The sequence below is a fragment of the Schistocerca gregaria genome, chromosome X (genome assembly GCF_023897955.1).
Source record: "Schistocerca gregaria isolate iqSchGreg1 chromosome X, iqSchGreg1.2, whole genome shotgun sequence".
NCBI classification, from domain to species: Eukaryota; Metazoa; Arthropoda; class Insecta; order Orthoptera; family Acrididae; genus Schistocerca; species Schistocerca gregaria.
The window spans coordinates 852,758,521-852,775,062 of NC_064931.1; positions in this window are offsets into that span (position 1 = coordinate 852,758,521).

Here is a 16,542-nt window from a genome sequence, read left to right on the forward strand (position 1 = left end):
TATTCATACACGTGGTTCTCTTCTCTCCAAAGGTCTCTTTAATTTTCCTGTAGGCAGTATCTATCTTACCCCTAGTAAGATAAGCTTCTACATCCTTACATTTGTCCTCTAGCCATCCCTGTTTAGCCATTTTGCACTTCCTGTCGATCTCATTTTTGAGACGTCTGTATTCCTTTTTGCCTGCTTCATTTACTGCATTTTTATATTTTCTCCTTTCATCAATTAAATTCAATATTTCTTCTGTTACCCAAGGATTTGTACCATCCCTCGTCTTTTTACCTACTTTATCCTCTGCTGCCTTCACTACTTCATCCCTCAGAGCTACCCATTCTTCTTCTACTGTATTTCTTTCCCCTATTCCTGTCAATTGTCCCCTTATGCTCTCCCTGAAACTCTGTACAACCTCTGGTTCTTTCATTTTATCCAGGTCCCATCTCCTTAATTTCCCACATGTTTGCAGTTTCTTCAGTTTTAATCTACAGGTCATAACCAATAGATTGTGGTCCGAGTCCACATCTGCCCCTGGAAATGTCTTACAACTGAAAAGCTGGTTCCTAAATCTCTGTCTTACCATTATATAATCTTTTTGATACCTTTTAGTATCTCCAGGGTTCTTCCACGTATACAACCTTCTTTCATGATTCTTAAACCAAGTGTTAGCTATGATTAAGTTGTGCTCCGTACAAAATTCTACTAGGCGGCTTCCTCTTTCATTTCTTAGCCCCAATCCATATTCACCTACTATGTTTCCTTCTCTCCCTTTTCCTACACTCGAATTCCAGTCACCCATTACTATTAAATTTTCTTCTCCCTTCGCTATCTGAACAATTTCTTTTATTTCATCGTACTTTTCTTCAATTTCTTCATCATCTGCAGAGCTAGTTGGCACATAAACTTGTACTACTGTAGTAGGTGTGGGCTTCGTATCTATCTTGGCCACAATAATGCGTTCACTATGCTGTTTGTAGTAGCTTACCTGCATTCCTATTTTCCTATTCATTATTAAACCTACTCCTGCATTACCCCTATTTGATTTTGTGTTTATAACCCTGCAGTCACCTGACCAGAAGTCTTGTTCCTCCTTCCACCGACCTTCACTAATTCCCACTATATCTAACTTTAACCTATCCATTTCCCTTTTTAAATTTTCTAGCCTACCTGCCCGATTAAGGGATCTGACATTCCACGCTCCGATCCGTAGAACGCCAGTTTTCTTTCTCCTGATAACGACATCCTCCTGAGTAGTCCCCGCCCGGAGATCCGAATGGGGGACTATTTTACCTCCGGAATATTTTACCCAAGAGGAAGCCATCATCATTTATTCATACAGTAAAGCTGCATGTCCTCGGGAAAAATTACGGCTGTAGTTTCCCCTTGCTTTCAGCCGTTCGCAGTACCAGCAGAGCAAGGCTGTTTTGGTTAGTGTTAAAAGGCCAGATCAGTCAATCATCCAGACTGTTGCCCTTGCAAATACTGAAAAGGCTGCTGCCCCTCTTCAGGAACCACACGTTTGTCTGGCCTCTCAACAGATACCCCTCCGTTGTGGTTGCACCTACGGTACGGCCATCTGTATCTCTGAGGCATGCAAGCCTCCCCACCAACGGCAAGGTCCATGGTTCATGGGTTGGATCATTCCATTGTTGTTAATGGAATCATGCACTGTGAAGGCCAGCATAAGGTCTCAAAATATCATCTCTTCCTCCTATAGCACTGGTATCACCAAGGAAAACCTTCACATTCTATGCTGGTGCATCTTCAAATACTGATTCTAGTCCTTTGCAGAAACTGTCTTTTTCACTGTCATCTTTATATTCTGCAGGTGCATGGAATGAACCCAGAGTTACGTTGTAGAATGTTCCTTTTATTCTTATCCAGCATATTCTTTCATTAACAGCCTTGAAGTCCATGATATTTCCCCTTACTCTGTTGGCTACTGCAAAGCCTACTCCAAACTGAGGTTTACCTTCTTTATTTCCTCTGTAGAAGTAGCTATACTGCTTTTCTTTATGCATTCCTTCTCCAGGCCATCTCATTTCTTGCAGTGCCACTATGACTAGCCTGTACCTATTCAGTTCTTCATCCAGGACCTTCACCTTTCCAGGTGAGAATAGTGCTTTTACCTTCCAAGTGCCATACTTCACTCTATGTTTGTCCTGTGATCTCCTGACATTAACCTTTGACTTTCTGGGGTCGTTTCCATTGTTCCATACCAAATGTGAGGCTATTTCTTGGTGTTTCATAACAATAATCTTTTTTACAGTGTGGGGGTGTTGGCCCCATGCCCAACCTCCAACCTGGAGGACCAGGGTGTCTCATTTAGTCTGGATCATCACGACAAGGTAAGGACACCATGGGATGTTACATACATCAAAGTATTCTTTCATTTCCATTCCTAAGACAGTTTCTTCATGGGGTTGGTATTTTATTCAGATTTTCATAATACAATGTGTATGTCTTGGATGTGAATTCTGTGAAACAGTATAGCACAAGGGTGCACCTGCAATTATTTACAAACAGATTAACACCAGACTAACTGCCTCTAAAAGGAAAAGTAAGAAGGGGAAGATGAGTAAGAAGATGGTGAGGTGAGCTGTAATCATATGGTGAACATAATGGCAACAATAGCACAGGACACAGAGCAGTGGAACCAGTCAGAAACAATAGCAGTCACTAATTGCTTGTTACAAAATTAAAAAATAAACATAGACAAACAAATGAATACACCACTGAATGTCTACTCATGACTTGGATTCAGCTCAAGCCATTGACCTCTGGTTATGCCTGATCTAAATATGCTCATGGTGCAGATTGTGGATTAATGACAGTAACTGAGGTGTCATCAAAAATGTATGTCAGATTCAGAATATTATATCTGGTATTGATTTATCTTTTTTGTCATGCTGATGATGATGAAGATTTTCAAAGGAATTTTCTTCAACTGCATGACCTGTCCTCCAGTGTGGTCCTGTAGCTTAATGGGATTCAGCAAACACTTGCAGCATACACATAAAGTGACTTGCCATCCACATGGCTTACATCTCTGGCACATTAATGAGTTTTTAGGCATCCTTTAGCCACACAGCAGCAATAAGCAGCAGTAAAACTTATTGTCAAAGGCTATACAAATTCACTTCAAGGATGACTATGGGAACAAAAGTTGCTCTGTATTGGGAACTGTGGATTAAATATCATTGCATGCAGTGGTTGGACCTCAGAATGTCAAGGGTCTACTCCTACACTTGAGCCCTGGACCGAATAAATACATGGTAGTCAGAAAACAGATGCATAGTAATTGTGAATATTACCAAAGTATCAGTTTAATACGTTGCAAAATACTGAAACAAATTATTTACAAAAGAATCAAACACCTTGCTGCTCAGCTGAGTGTCTCTGTTGGTAGTCCTGACAGGCTTGTACATCAGTTTGGGGCACTCAAAGGTGTGTGCCTGCTGGATTCCCCACTGCCTAACAGAAGAGGACAAAGAGGAACAATGAACCATCCGTGTGGAATTGCTTGCATGTTACAAGGCTGATCATAACAATTTTTTATCAGGCATCATCACAGGCACTGAATTGTAGTTTCATCACTTTGAACCAGAAACAAAATGGCAATTCATGGAGTAGTGCCACACCACCTCTCCTCTGAAGAGAAAATTCAAAACCACACCCTCAGCTTGTAAAGCATGGCGTCAGTATTCTGAGACTTTAAAGGGGTTATTCTGTTTGATGTCCTCCCTCATGGTGCAACAGTCGTCTCTGAAGTGTATTGTGCTACTCCCAGGAAATTGAAGAAATGACTTTAGTGGTTCATTGACACCGAAATTCTAATGAACTTCTCCTTCTCCATGACAACACAAGGTCTCACACAAGTCCACACACCTGATTGAATCTCACAAGACTTTGTTGGTGTGTTCTTCCTCATCTACCCTACAGCCTGATTCTTGCACTTTCTGACTTCTTTCTGTGTGGCCCAATGAAGGATGCAATCCATGGGAAGTAGTATGTGGATGATGGGGAGGTTGTTGATGGAGCACGATGTTGGCTCTGATGTCGATGGTAGAGTGATACCATGCAGACAGATAGTCCCTTCCAGTAAGGTGGCATAAGGCCTTTGTATTGAATGGACATTATGTTGAAAAATAGGATTTTGTAGCCAGAACAGTGGGGCTAATATGGTGTATTGGACTGCTGAATAAAAAGACAAAAGTGTTGCGTTACTTACTGAATGCCCCTCATAGATGGGTAGATTATGTAACTTATGAGGAGGTATTGAGTTGAATTGCAGAGAAAAGAAAACTGTAGCATAATTTGACTAAAAGAGGGATTAATTGATAGGGTACATTCCGACACATTAAGGTATGAAACTTCCTGGCAGATTAAAATTGTGTGTCGGGCTAAGACTCGAACTCGGGACCTTTGCCTTTTGCGGGCAAGTGCTCTCCATCTGAGCTACCCAAGCACAACTCATACCCCATCCTCACAGCTTTACTTCTGCCAGGACCTCGTCTCATACCTTCCAAACTTTACAGAAGCTCTCCTGCGAACCTTGCAGAACTAGCACTCCTGAAAGAAAGAATATTGCGGAGACCTGGCTTAGCCACAGCCTGGGGGATGTTTCCAGAATGAGATTTTCATTCTGCAGCAGAGTGTGCGATGATATGAAACTTCCTGGCACATTAAAACTGTTTGCCGGGCTGACACTTGAACTCAGGACCTTTGCCTTTCGTGGGCAAGTGCTCTTCATCTGAGCTACCCAAGTACAACTCACACCCCATCCTCACAGCTTTACTTCTGCCAGTACCTCATTTCATATCAGTGCACACTCCACTGCAGAGTGAAAATCTCATTCTGGAAACATCCCCCACACTGTGGCTAAGGCAGATCGCTGCAATATCCTTTCTTTCAGGAGTGCTAGTTCTGCAAGGTTCGCAGGAGAGCTTCTGTAAAGTTTGGAAGGTAGGAGACAAGGTACTGGCAGAAGTAAAGCTGTAAGGATGGGGTGTGAGTCATACTTGCGTAGCTCAGATGGAGAGCACTTGCCCACAAAAGGCAAAGGTCCCGAGTTTGAGTCTCGGCTCACACAATTTTAATCTGTCAGGAAGTTTCATATCAGTGCACACTCCGGTGCAGAGTGGAAATTCTCATTCTGGAAACATTAAGGAATCTTCAATTTAGTATTGTAGGGAAGTGAGTTGGGTGAAAATAGGACAGGGTGACCAAGAGATGAGTGCAGTAAGGCAGTTCAAATGGATGTGGGATGCAGTAATTACTCAGGGATGAAGAGGCTCGCACAGGACATAGTAGCATGGAGAGCTGCATCAAACCAGTGTTCAGACTGAAGACCACAACAACAAATTCAGGGTAAACTAATAATAGCCTGATGTACAATACATGTACAGAAAAAACAGAAACAACAGCTTTGACGACTGCAGAAGAAACAATAGAAACAGAAAAAGATGATGCAGAGAAAACAGCTACAGAAGGTGAAAAGAATGAAACGCCATCAGTGAAAGAAGACACAGCAGAAAGTAAATCAAGACCATATCCAGATGTCATCACACCTCTTGTAAAAACAGGATATCAAACTACATCACAGAACAAAATTCTAGCCGCTCACAAGACTACAAGATCATCATCCAGGATCCGAAAACCTACAGCACACAGCCAGGATTTTCAGTGGCAACACATGAAAGGACCTCACAGATAAGATGCCAAGAAAATGCCCATTCCAAAACAAGTATCGTCACAAGTGAGTTACAAAACAAAAACATAAATTCAAATTTAGTTATATTTCATCACAATGTACAGTCATTGTCAAATAAAATAGATGATATTCAGGTATTGTAGAAAATGAATTAAAAGATACACATTAATGTGTATAACAGAACACTGGTTCGATGAAAGAAAACTTCAAATGGTGGTTTTTCAAAATTATGCACTAGGTAGTCATTATTGTAGAAATAACTACAAACATGGTGGTAGTTGCATTTATGTAAGAAAAAATATACATTTTGAAACAATATATATCCCTGAGGAAATAGTTAAAGATAAAGATGCAGAGGTATCAGGAGTTGAAATACTAGATGCAAAAATAGCTGTAATTTGTTTGTATAGAGTATCAACCGGTGATATGAACAACTTGCTAAAAAGTTTAGAATCGGTGCTTAACAAGCTAGTCCATAGAAACAGAAGTATAATTCTATGTGGCAACTTCAATATAGACTTTTCAAAAGAGTCCAACCAAAAAACAGATTTGCTGAGCCTCCTGTTAACCTACAACTTGCAACCTACCATAAAAACCCCAACACGGACCACAAAAAATTCCTCCTCTACAATTGACCAGATTTTTATAAATGTGCAAATAAAATTTCTCGCAGAAACACTTACACAGGTTTTGGGGACCACACAGCACAGAAACTTACTGTTCAGCTACAAAACCAACTTAACCTAAGGACAGGCTTAACAAAAATGGGTAGATGTTACAGTGATGAGAACATAAATTACTTTCTCTGTTCATTAAGCAAAGAAAACTGGGAAGAAATATATAAATGTTCAAATACTGATGATAAATTTGACAGCATCATCAGGAACTTCACCTACTACTTTGAACTTTGCTTCCCCCTTAAAAAAAAGAAAATACAAGTAGAAAGTATGAAAAAAACTGGATTACCAAAGGAATACGAATATCAATAAACAAGAAAAGGCTACTTCACAATTTGTCAAAAAAATAAAAAAAACACGTCTCCAGAGTTTGATACATATTTCAAAACTTACAAAAAAATTCTCAATAGGGTTATAAAACATGCAAAAAGAATAGCGAATGACAGCTACATAAAAAACTCTGAAAATAACATGAAAGCCATGTGGAATGTTGTAAAGAGGGAAACAGCAGCACAACAAAATGAATTACAAAATATTAATCTCTCTGAAGGTACAGGTATATTATCAGACCCCAGAAAAGTTGCAAATAAATTTAACTCTTACTTTACACAGGTAGCAGAAAATCTCGTTCAGCAAAACCTAAAATGTACAAAAAGAAACAAATTCAGGTGCAACCCAAATGAAAAGTCTCTATTCCTCTATCCTACTAATGAGAAGGAAATGTTAAATATAATAAAGGGGCTCAAATCAAAACACTCATTTGGTGCAGACAATATTCCCGACTTTATCATAAAAAAATGTGCACCTTCTATAGTCAAGCCTTTAGTCAACATCTGCAACTGTTCACTATCAGAAGGTGTTTTCCCCCAAAAATTAAAAATAGCTAAGGTTAAGCCCCTCCATAAAAAAGGAAAAAAAACACAGATGTATCAAATTATAGACCCATATCACTCCTATCTGGCTTTTCAAAAATAATGGAGAAAATTTACTACAAGAGGTTAATAAATTTTATAGAAAAAAGTAATTATTTTTCAGAGTCGCAGCACGGTTTTCGTAAATCCAAATCAACTGAAACTGCCATTTTCGCAATCCTTAATGAAGCTCTAAATGCAATTGATAATAAAGAACATATTTTTGCAGTCTTTTTAGATCTCTCAAAGGCGTTTGGTCTTATAAGTCACAACATCTTGCTTACAAAATTGGAATATGTAGGAATCAGGGGACCAGCCCTTGAGTGGATGAAGTCCTATCTACAAAACAGAGAGCAAATAGTAGAAGTTGCATTCCAAGAAAAGAATAATGTTTACTCCTATTACTCAGAAAAACTCTGTAATAAATATGGTGTACCACAAGGTTCCATACTGGGACCAGTCCTGTTTTTACTGTTTGTAAATGACCTGGAACCAACAAGCCCACATCAGAAATATGTTAAATTTGCAGATGACACAAATGTTTTAATAAAAGGAACGACCGGCCAAGAGTTACAAGATGAAATCAAAATGTGCACCTCAGATATTTCAAATTGGTTTTCTGAAAATGGTTTAATAATAAATATCAAAAAAACAGTTACTATGCATCTCCACACAGTACAGAATAAGTATCTACAAACACCACTGATTGAGTTATCCACTAAAACTCTGGAAAAGGTAAGTGCTACAAAGTTCCTTGGAATATGGATCCAGCAAGATCTGAAATGGGTTGAACACACAAAGTACATAACAAATAAAATGAACACTATCTGTTATTGCATAAAAATTCTCTCAGGTTGCACATCAAAGGAAACAGTAAAAAATGTCTACTTTGCCAAAGCAGAATCTCTTCTCCGCTATGGCATAATCTTCTGGGGAAACACAGGTGCTAGCAAAAGTTGTATCACAGCCCAAAAGAGAATTGTACGAGCTATGGTAAATGCAGGTCCCAGAACCTCATGCAAGCCTTTGTTCAAAAAACTAAAAATACTTCCACTACCTTGTTTATACATTTTGCAAGCAATAATTTTCATTAAGAAAATGCTAGATGATAAAAATCAACTTCTGCTTAAAAACCAGAGTGTTCACTGCCACAATACAAGAAGAAACCAGGACATACGTGTCCAACATTTGAATACAAAACTAAAACAAAATGGACCACTCCAAGCAGGGAACAAACTGTACAACAAACTACCAACTGATATAAAAACAATCAAACATATTCCAACATTTAAAACAGCTGTCCAAACCTACCTTCATCAGAAATGTTATTATAGTATTGCTGAATATCTAGCAGACTAAAAATATAAATGTTTAGATAATTGTTGAAGACCTAATTTGTATAACCTTGTTAAACAATAGAATTGTATGCTTCCTGTATTGAAATCAAACAGATATATAGCTCGTATTATGTAAAGTATGTATGTAAATTGGAAAACATGTAAAAATTTACTATAGTATAAACATATAAATCTGTTCACTCTCTGTTTTTTCCTAATTTGTACAGACTGTGATGTTTAACAACTCACAATGTAAATTATGTATGTATACGTGCATATTTTAGTTTATAAAATTGACTTGTCCAATATCAAAATGTACCTTGTGCAAACATGATTTAAATGGACCAATGAAAAATAAAAAATAAACATTTATATCTGCTTCAGCTATATCCCGTACATGACTCTTTTTCCTTTTGTTTAACAATTAGGCATTAGACATGAACGTGTTGAAATGGTTCATATTCTTGAAATTGAAATTGGCATTTGACAATTAGGTGAAACAGGCATTGTTTTGGTGTGTCATTATTGCTCACAAAGTTCACAAAACAACAACAGAAGTACTATATGAAAATCACCATACCTTGAACCAAATCTGAACTGGTGAATGACATACATATTTTAAAGAAACCAGCCATCGATACATGCGTGCTATAAACAGCCATCCCTTTGCTAACTACTAGCATTCAGCAACTTTACAGTGTGGTAATCAACTATTTGTTCAAATAAAAGCAAATTTCTTTAGAAATAGTTGACAACTTTTTATTCAGAGACAACAAAGAATGCATGGATGAAACCTAACACAAGACAAAAATGTCCTTGTCATGGGCAGGATTTATATCCAGTCTCAAAAAAGCATGTTAGTGTCTTCGCCCATTCAGCCAGAGCCACACTGGTGTATGGGATGATTTAAACTGGCAAGAATTTCAAACTTGTATTCCTTCAGGCTGTCACCACTACTGCTCCTTTTGACAGAAATATATTTACTTCATCCTTAGGCATCGTGTACCAATGGCAAGCATAAAGAGATAAAAGAAAGAAACATAACTATTTACTACAATTAGAGATTAAAAACAAAGGATAGGAAATTTTCTGTTCACATTCACGTTTTGCCGCAGCAAATCTATAGAATTTCATTTAGTTGTTCTTTGGTCTCTGCAGCAATTTAACTGTAGCGTACCTCTTCATTATTTAACTAGCATTTCCAGAAAGTAGCATAAAGTTTAAGTTGTTATTTCAGAAACTTTGTACTCTTGTTTTTGTTTACACACAGTTGCGTATAGGCCAAATTTGTGGAACCATATTTTCGTATTTATCTGTAATTTAACTGACTTATTCTTACTAAACTATTACGTTTACCATGAGTGAAAAGTGCTTGACTTGCTGTAGAATTGTTAGGTCGGGGCTTTGGTTTGATGGGTGCTGTAGTTTTTTTCCATGTGGGCGACTGTAGTGGCATGGGAATAGGGAAAGTAAATGAGACTCATCAGTGGTTTTGTAGGATTTGTGGCAGAGATAGGAAGATACTAGAACAGGAGGGGAAAATTGCCACCCTTCAGGCTGAGTTAGACAAGGCCAGGGGAGATCTTGATAGGTTAAGGAGGGAGAAGGATAAAGAGAGGTGGGAAGTGGAAACAGGCAATAGGAGGAACAGACCTAGAACTTTGTTGGACAGCTTCGTGGTGAATGTGGAAAATAGATTTTATCTGTTGCTTCAGTTAGAAGCTGGTGAGCCTCAAGCAGTTGCAGGTGTAGACAGGGCACAACAAACTTTGAGAGTAAATTGAAAAGTAAGAATATAAGGAAATCAGTAAAGAGAAAGAAAAAGAAAGTGTTGTTGTTAGGTAGTTCCTATGGAACAGGTGTTGACCAACTTTTGCAGGATGAACTAGGGTCAGAATACCAGGTCACTAATGTTTTTAATCCTAGTGCTGGTCTGGAGCAGGTGACAGAAGATTTAGGATCACTTTGCAAAGATTTCACTAAGGAAGACACCATGGTTATAGTGGGTGGGGCAGGTAGTAGTATTGACAGAGATCCTGGGTACAGTATAAAGTGTGACCTGGCAAAGATTGTATCAGCATCAAAGCATACTAGTGTTGAGTTTGTATCTGTTCTTGGGTGCAATGATCGACCTCATTTGAACTCTTCTGTCAAGAGAGTTACTTTGGAGTTGGAACGGCTGCTTAAGTCGGGTTCAGGGTCACACATTAGTGTGGTTCCTGTTGATTCGCTCAATAGGTGGGATTATACTAAGCATGGCCTTCACCTCAACAGGAAGGGGAAGGGTAAACTGGCTGGGAAAATAGCAGGAAAGTTAAAGAGGGGAGGCACTGTAACGAGTGATAAAATATCACTGGTTATAGGGTTCAGAAAAGACCCTTTTTTAGGTTAGCGAGAACAGAAAGAAACCAAATTTTAAGAGAAGTTAGGACTGAGACAAACCTTCAGTTTGAGAAAGAAACCATTTACATAATTGTAGCTTATTACATCAGCATAAGCAGCTATTGGTTAATAATTTTCAACAGTCAGCAGATATTTTAACTCTACCCAATTTTAACTCAGTCTATGTGAAATGTCAGCTATCTTTATTGCAGCAAAATATTCGAGGACTCAGAAACAAAATTAATGAATTAATTAACTGCATAGATGAATTAGAGTCTTCAAACCCAGGTGACATAATCTGCCTCTCTGAACATCATGTGACCACTGGTATAGAACTTTTAAGTGTTACAGGATTTAGGTTAGCATCTCACTTTTGTAGATCAGAAATAGAGAAAAGAGGAGTTGCCACATTCATCAGGAACTGTCATAAATTTAAGAACATAGGCATTCATAAATTTTGCCTAGACAGCATATGGAAGCATGTGCAACAGAAGTAGAATTTCACCAAAAATCCTTCATAATATTAAGTGTATATCGAGCACCTGTAGGTAACTTTAATCTGTTTGTAAACCACCTTGAAGCTGTACTGGCCCATTTAACAACCAAAAACAAAGAAATAGCGGTTGCTGGTGATTTCAATTCTTTAAAGACTCACCCAATAAGAACTTGTTTGAGTTAGTAACACTATCATTCAACTTAATTCCCACTGTAAAGTTCCCCACAAGGGTAGCCAATTACTCACAAACAGCCATTGATAATATCTTTATAGAAAAGTCCAATGAACAAAATTATATTACAAAACCAATAGTCAATGGCCTCTCAGACCATGACATGCAGTTCCTTCTGTTAAATGTTAATACTGAACAGGATATAAAATCTGTTAAATTTGAACTCAAGAGGGTAATCAATAAGCCAAAAATTGATTATTTTAGGACACTCCTCAGAGACATTCACTGGACTGATGTTTACATTGCTCATGGCATGAATGAAAAATATAACACTTTTGCTAATAAAGTGCTTACCTTATTCTAACACTGTTTTCCGCCAAAACTCACCAAGGTTAGAGAAATAGGGGTATCTTGTAAAACAAAAAGAAAACTGTATCTGTCAATCTGAAACAGTTCCGATGTTGATGCCATAGAAGATTACAAGAAATACTGCAAAATATTAAAGACTGTAATATTGACATCAAAGCAAATATATTACAAGGAAAAGATAGTCATATCAGATAACAGAATAAAGACTATATGGGATATAGTGAAGGAGGAGAATGGTAGAACCAGACATGAAGAGGGACAAATAGCATTAAGAGTAAATGATACATTGGTGGCAGACGTTTATAGTGATGCAAAACTTTTTAACAAACATTTTATAACTGTTACTGACAAGATGGGGTATCAGGTTCTGTAGATGCTGCTATGGAATACCTCAGACCAGACATTTCAAGTAACTTCCATAATATGAATTTGACCGTCACTACCCCAGTAGAAATAATATCCATCACAAAATCTTTAAAATCAAAAACATCTAGTAGGTATGATGAAATATCAACAAAGCTAATTAAAGAATGTGATTCTGAGTTAACTAACATATTAAGCTATCTGTGTAACCAGTCATTTATCAGTGGAATATTTCCTGAGTGGTTGAAATATGCTGAAGTTAAGCCACTGTTTAAGAAGGGAGATAAAGAAATAGCATCAAATGTCTGTCCAATTTTACTTTTACTGGCATTCTTAAAAATTTTAGAAAAAGTAATGTACAATCAGCTTTATAACCATCTTATCTCAAATAACATACTGTCAAAGTCACATTTCTGATTTCTAAAGGGTTCTGATATTGAGGAAGCTATCTACACTTACAGTGAAAATGTGCTTAATTCATTAGACAAAAAATTGCAGGGGATTGCTATATTTTGTGATCTGTCAAAGACATTTGACTGTGTAAATCACAATAGCCTTTTAAGTACACTCCTGGAAATGGAAAAAAGAACACATTGACACAGGTGTGTCAGACCCACACTGCGAGAGGGCTGTACAAGCAATGATAAAATGCGCGGCACAGCGGACACACCAGGAACCGCGGTGTTGGCCGTCGAATGGCGCTAGCTGCGCAGCATTTGTGCACCGCCGCCGTCAGTGTCAGCCAGTTTGCCGTGGCATACGGAGCTCCATCGCAGTCTTTAACACTGGTAGCATGCCGTGACAGCGTGGACGTGAACCGTATGTGCACTTGATGGACTTTGATCGAGGGCGTATAGTGGGCATGTGGGAGGCCGGGTGGACGTACCGCCGAATTGCTCAACACGTGGGGCTTGAGGACTCCACAGTACATCGATGTTGTCGCCAGTGGTCGGCGGAAGGTGCACGTGCCCGTCGACCTGGGACCGGACCGTAGCGACGCATGGATGCACGCCAAGACCGTAGGATCCTACGCAGTGCCGTAGGGGACCGCACCGCCACTTCCCAACAAATTAGGGACACTGTTGCTCCTGGGGTATCGGCGAGGACCATTCGCAACCGTCTCCATGATGCTGGGCTACGGTCCCGCACACCGTTAGGCCGTCTTCCGCTCACGCCCCAACATCGTGCAGCCCGCCTCCAGTGGTGTCGCGACAGGCGTGAATGGAGGGATGAATGGAGACGTGTCGTCTTCAGCGATGAGAGTCGCTTCTGCCTTGGTGCCAATGATGGTCGTATGCGTGTTTGGCGCCGTGCAGGTGAGCGCCACAATCAGGACTGCATGCGACCGAGGCACACAGGGCCAACACCCGGCATCATGGTGTGGGGAGCGATCTCCTACACTGGCCGTACACCTCTGGTGATCGTCGAGGGGACACTGAATAGTGCACGGTACATCCAAACCGTCATCGAACCCATCGTTCTACCATTCCTAGACCGGCAAGGGAACTTGCTGTTTCAACAGGACAATGCACGTCCGCATGTATCCCGTGCCACCCAACGTGCTCTAGAAGGTGTAAGTCAACTACCCTGGCCAGCAAGATCTCCGGATCTGTCACCCATTGAGCATGTTTGGGACTGGATGAAGCGTCGTCTCACGCGGTCTGCACGTCCAGCACGAACGCTGGTCCAACTGAGGCGCCAGGTGGAAATGGCATGGCAAGCCGTTCCACAGGACGACATCCAGCATCTCTACGATCGTCTCCATGGGAGAATAGCAGCCTGCATTGCTGCGAAAGGTGGATATACACTGTACTAGTGCCGACATTGTGCATGCTCTGTTGCCTGTGTCTATGTGCCTGTGGTTCTGTCAGTGTGATCATGTGATGTATCTGATCCGAGGAATGTGTCAATAAAGTTTCCCCTTCCTGGGACAATGAATTCACGGTGTTCTTATTTCAATTTCCAGGAGTGTAAATTAGACTATTATAGTGTAACAGGGAATGCTGCAAAGTGGTTCAAATCTTATATCTCTAGCAGGAAACAAAGTGTGTTATTAGGAAAGAGACATGTATCAAGCTATCAAGCATCATCCAACTGGGAACTAACTAGATGTGGGGCCTACAAGGTTCCATTTTAGGGCCCTTACTTTTTCTTGTGTATATCAATGACCTTTCATCAGTAACATTACCAGAAGCCAAGTTTGTTTAGTTTGCTGATGATACAAACATTGCAATAAGTAGCAAATCAGTGGCCGTGCGGTTCTAGGCACTGCAGTCTGAAACCGCGAGGCTACTACGGTCACAGGTTTGAATCCTGCCTCGGGTATGGATGTGTGTGATGTCCTTAGGTTAGTTAGGTTTAACTAGTTCTAAGCTCTAGGGGACTAATGACGTCAGAAGTTGAGTCCCATAGTGCTCAGAGCCATTTTTGAAGTAGAAAATCAAGTGTAGTCTTAGAAAAGTCAGCTAATAAAATATTTTTGGACATTAATCACTGGTTCCTAGCCAATTCTTTGTCACTAAACTTTGAAAAAAAACACACTACATGCAGTTCTCTGTAAGGGGTGTCCCACGAGTATATGCCTAACATATGATGAGAAGCAGATAGAAAAAGTGGACAGTGTTAAATTCTTGGGATTACAGATTCATAATAAATTCAACTGGGAGGAGCACACCACAGAACTGCTGAAGCGTCTTAACAAATCTCTATTTGCAATGCAAACTGTGTCAGACATAGGGGATATAGAAATGAAAAAGCTGGCATACTACACTTATTTTCATTCCATAATGTCATATGGGATTATTTTTTGCGGCAATTCATCAAGCCAAGCTGAAGTTTTCCAGGCACAAAAGTGTGCCGTAAGAGTTATATGTGGTGTGAACTCAAGAACATCCTTCAGAAGCCTGTTTAGGGAACTAGGGATACTAACTACTGCTTCCCAGTATATTTATTCCTTAATGAAATTTTTCATTAAAAATATATCACTTTTTCAAACCAACAGCTCAATTCATGGAATCAGTACTAGAGAGTTGTAAATATTTGTCATGTATTGTTGTTTTTCTGACATGTTCTACATCCTGGAGGACCTCCTCACTATGGATCAATTGGAATGAAAGTAAATCTAATCTAATCTAATTGAATCTATGATACAAACGCAATTTACCTCTCATTCTGCTACACTGCAACAAGCTACAACTAATGTAAATATAATATGAGTCAAAACTGCCATGCATGCTTCAGTCTTATATGTAGGGTGAATTACCAAAAAACTTGCACTGCAAGTATTGTGGAAATGGAAAGTATTATTGATATACGGTTTTCACAGAATGGATTGCTAGTCCAGGTCTCATATTGTTAGCCAATAAACAGATGGTAATATCACTTAGAAAGTGTATTTTTTGTGCAAACATTCACTTTTTCAAATGGAACAATGTCTGTTGACATGAACAAACTAAATGTAAGGTAAATTCAAATTTCAGTGGTGTGTGCTGTAGAATTCTGGTGTGGACCATTTACAATATATCATATTTTGTTTCTTTCATACAACCTGTGTAGTTGCTAGTTCTGATGTTGTTATGTTTGCTTATGGTGTGCTTGTGGGTTCCTTGAATGCATTGGAGCTTCCTAGTCTACTTGACAATCTAAGCAGTTGGTTGTGAATGGACAATGTGATTTACTGATGCAGAAAAAACCAACATGCTAATGCTGTATGGAGAATTTAGGAAAAACGCAGTTCATTACTGTACATTGTATGTGGCAAGATATCCCAATAGACATCAACCATCTCAGCAATTATTTATCAACCTTTTCAACCAGTTACCTGAAAGTGGTAGTGTAACACCTAGACAACACAACAGTAGGAGACAAGTGATGACAGAAGAAGCAGAAATTAATGTTCTTGCAGCTGATCAGCAAGTTAGTTCCCACACACTCATATGAGTAGTGACATAAGTCAGGCAAGTGTCCTACACATTCTCCATTGACTTAGATTCCATCCCTATCATATCTCTCTCCATCAAGAGCAACATGGAAATGATTATGAGAATTGTGTTAACTGTTGAATGTGGGCATTAAGACAGTTTACTCCAGATGTGTCATGCATCTTGTTTAGTGATGAAGCCACAGTTATGA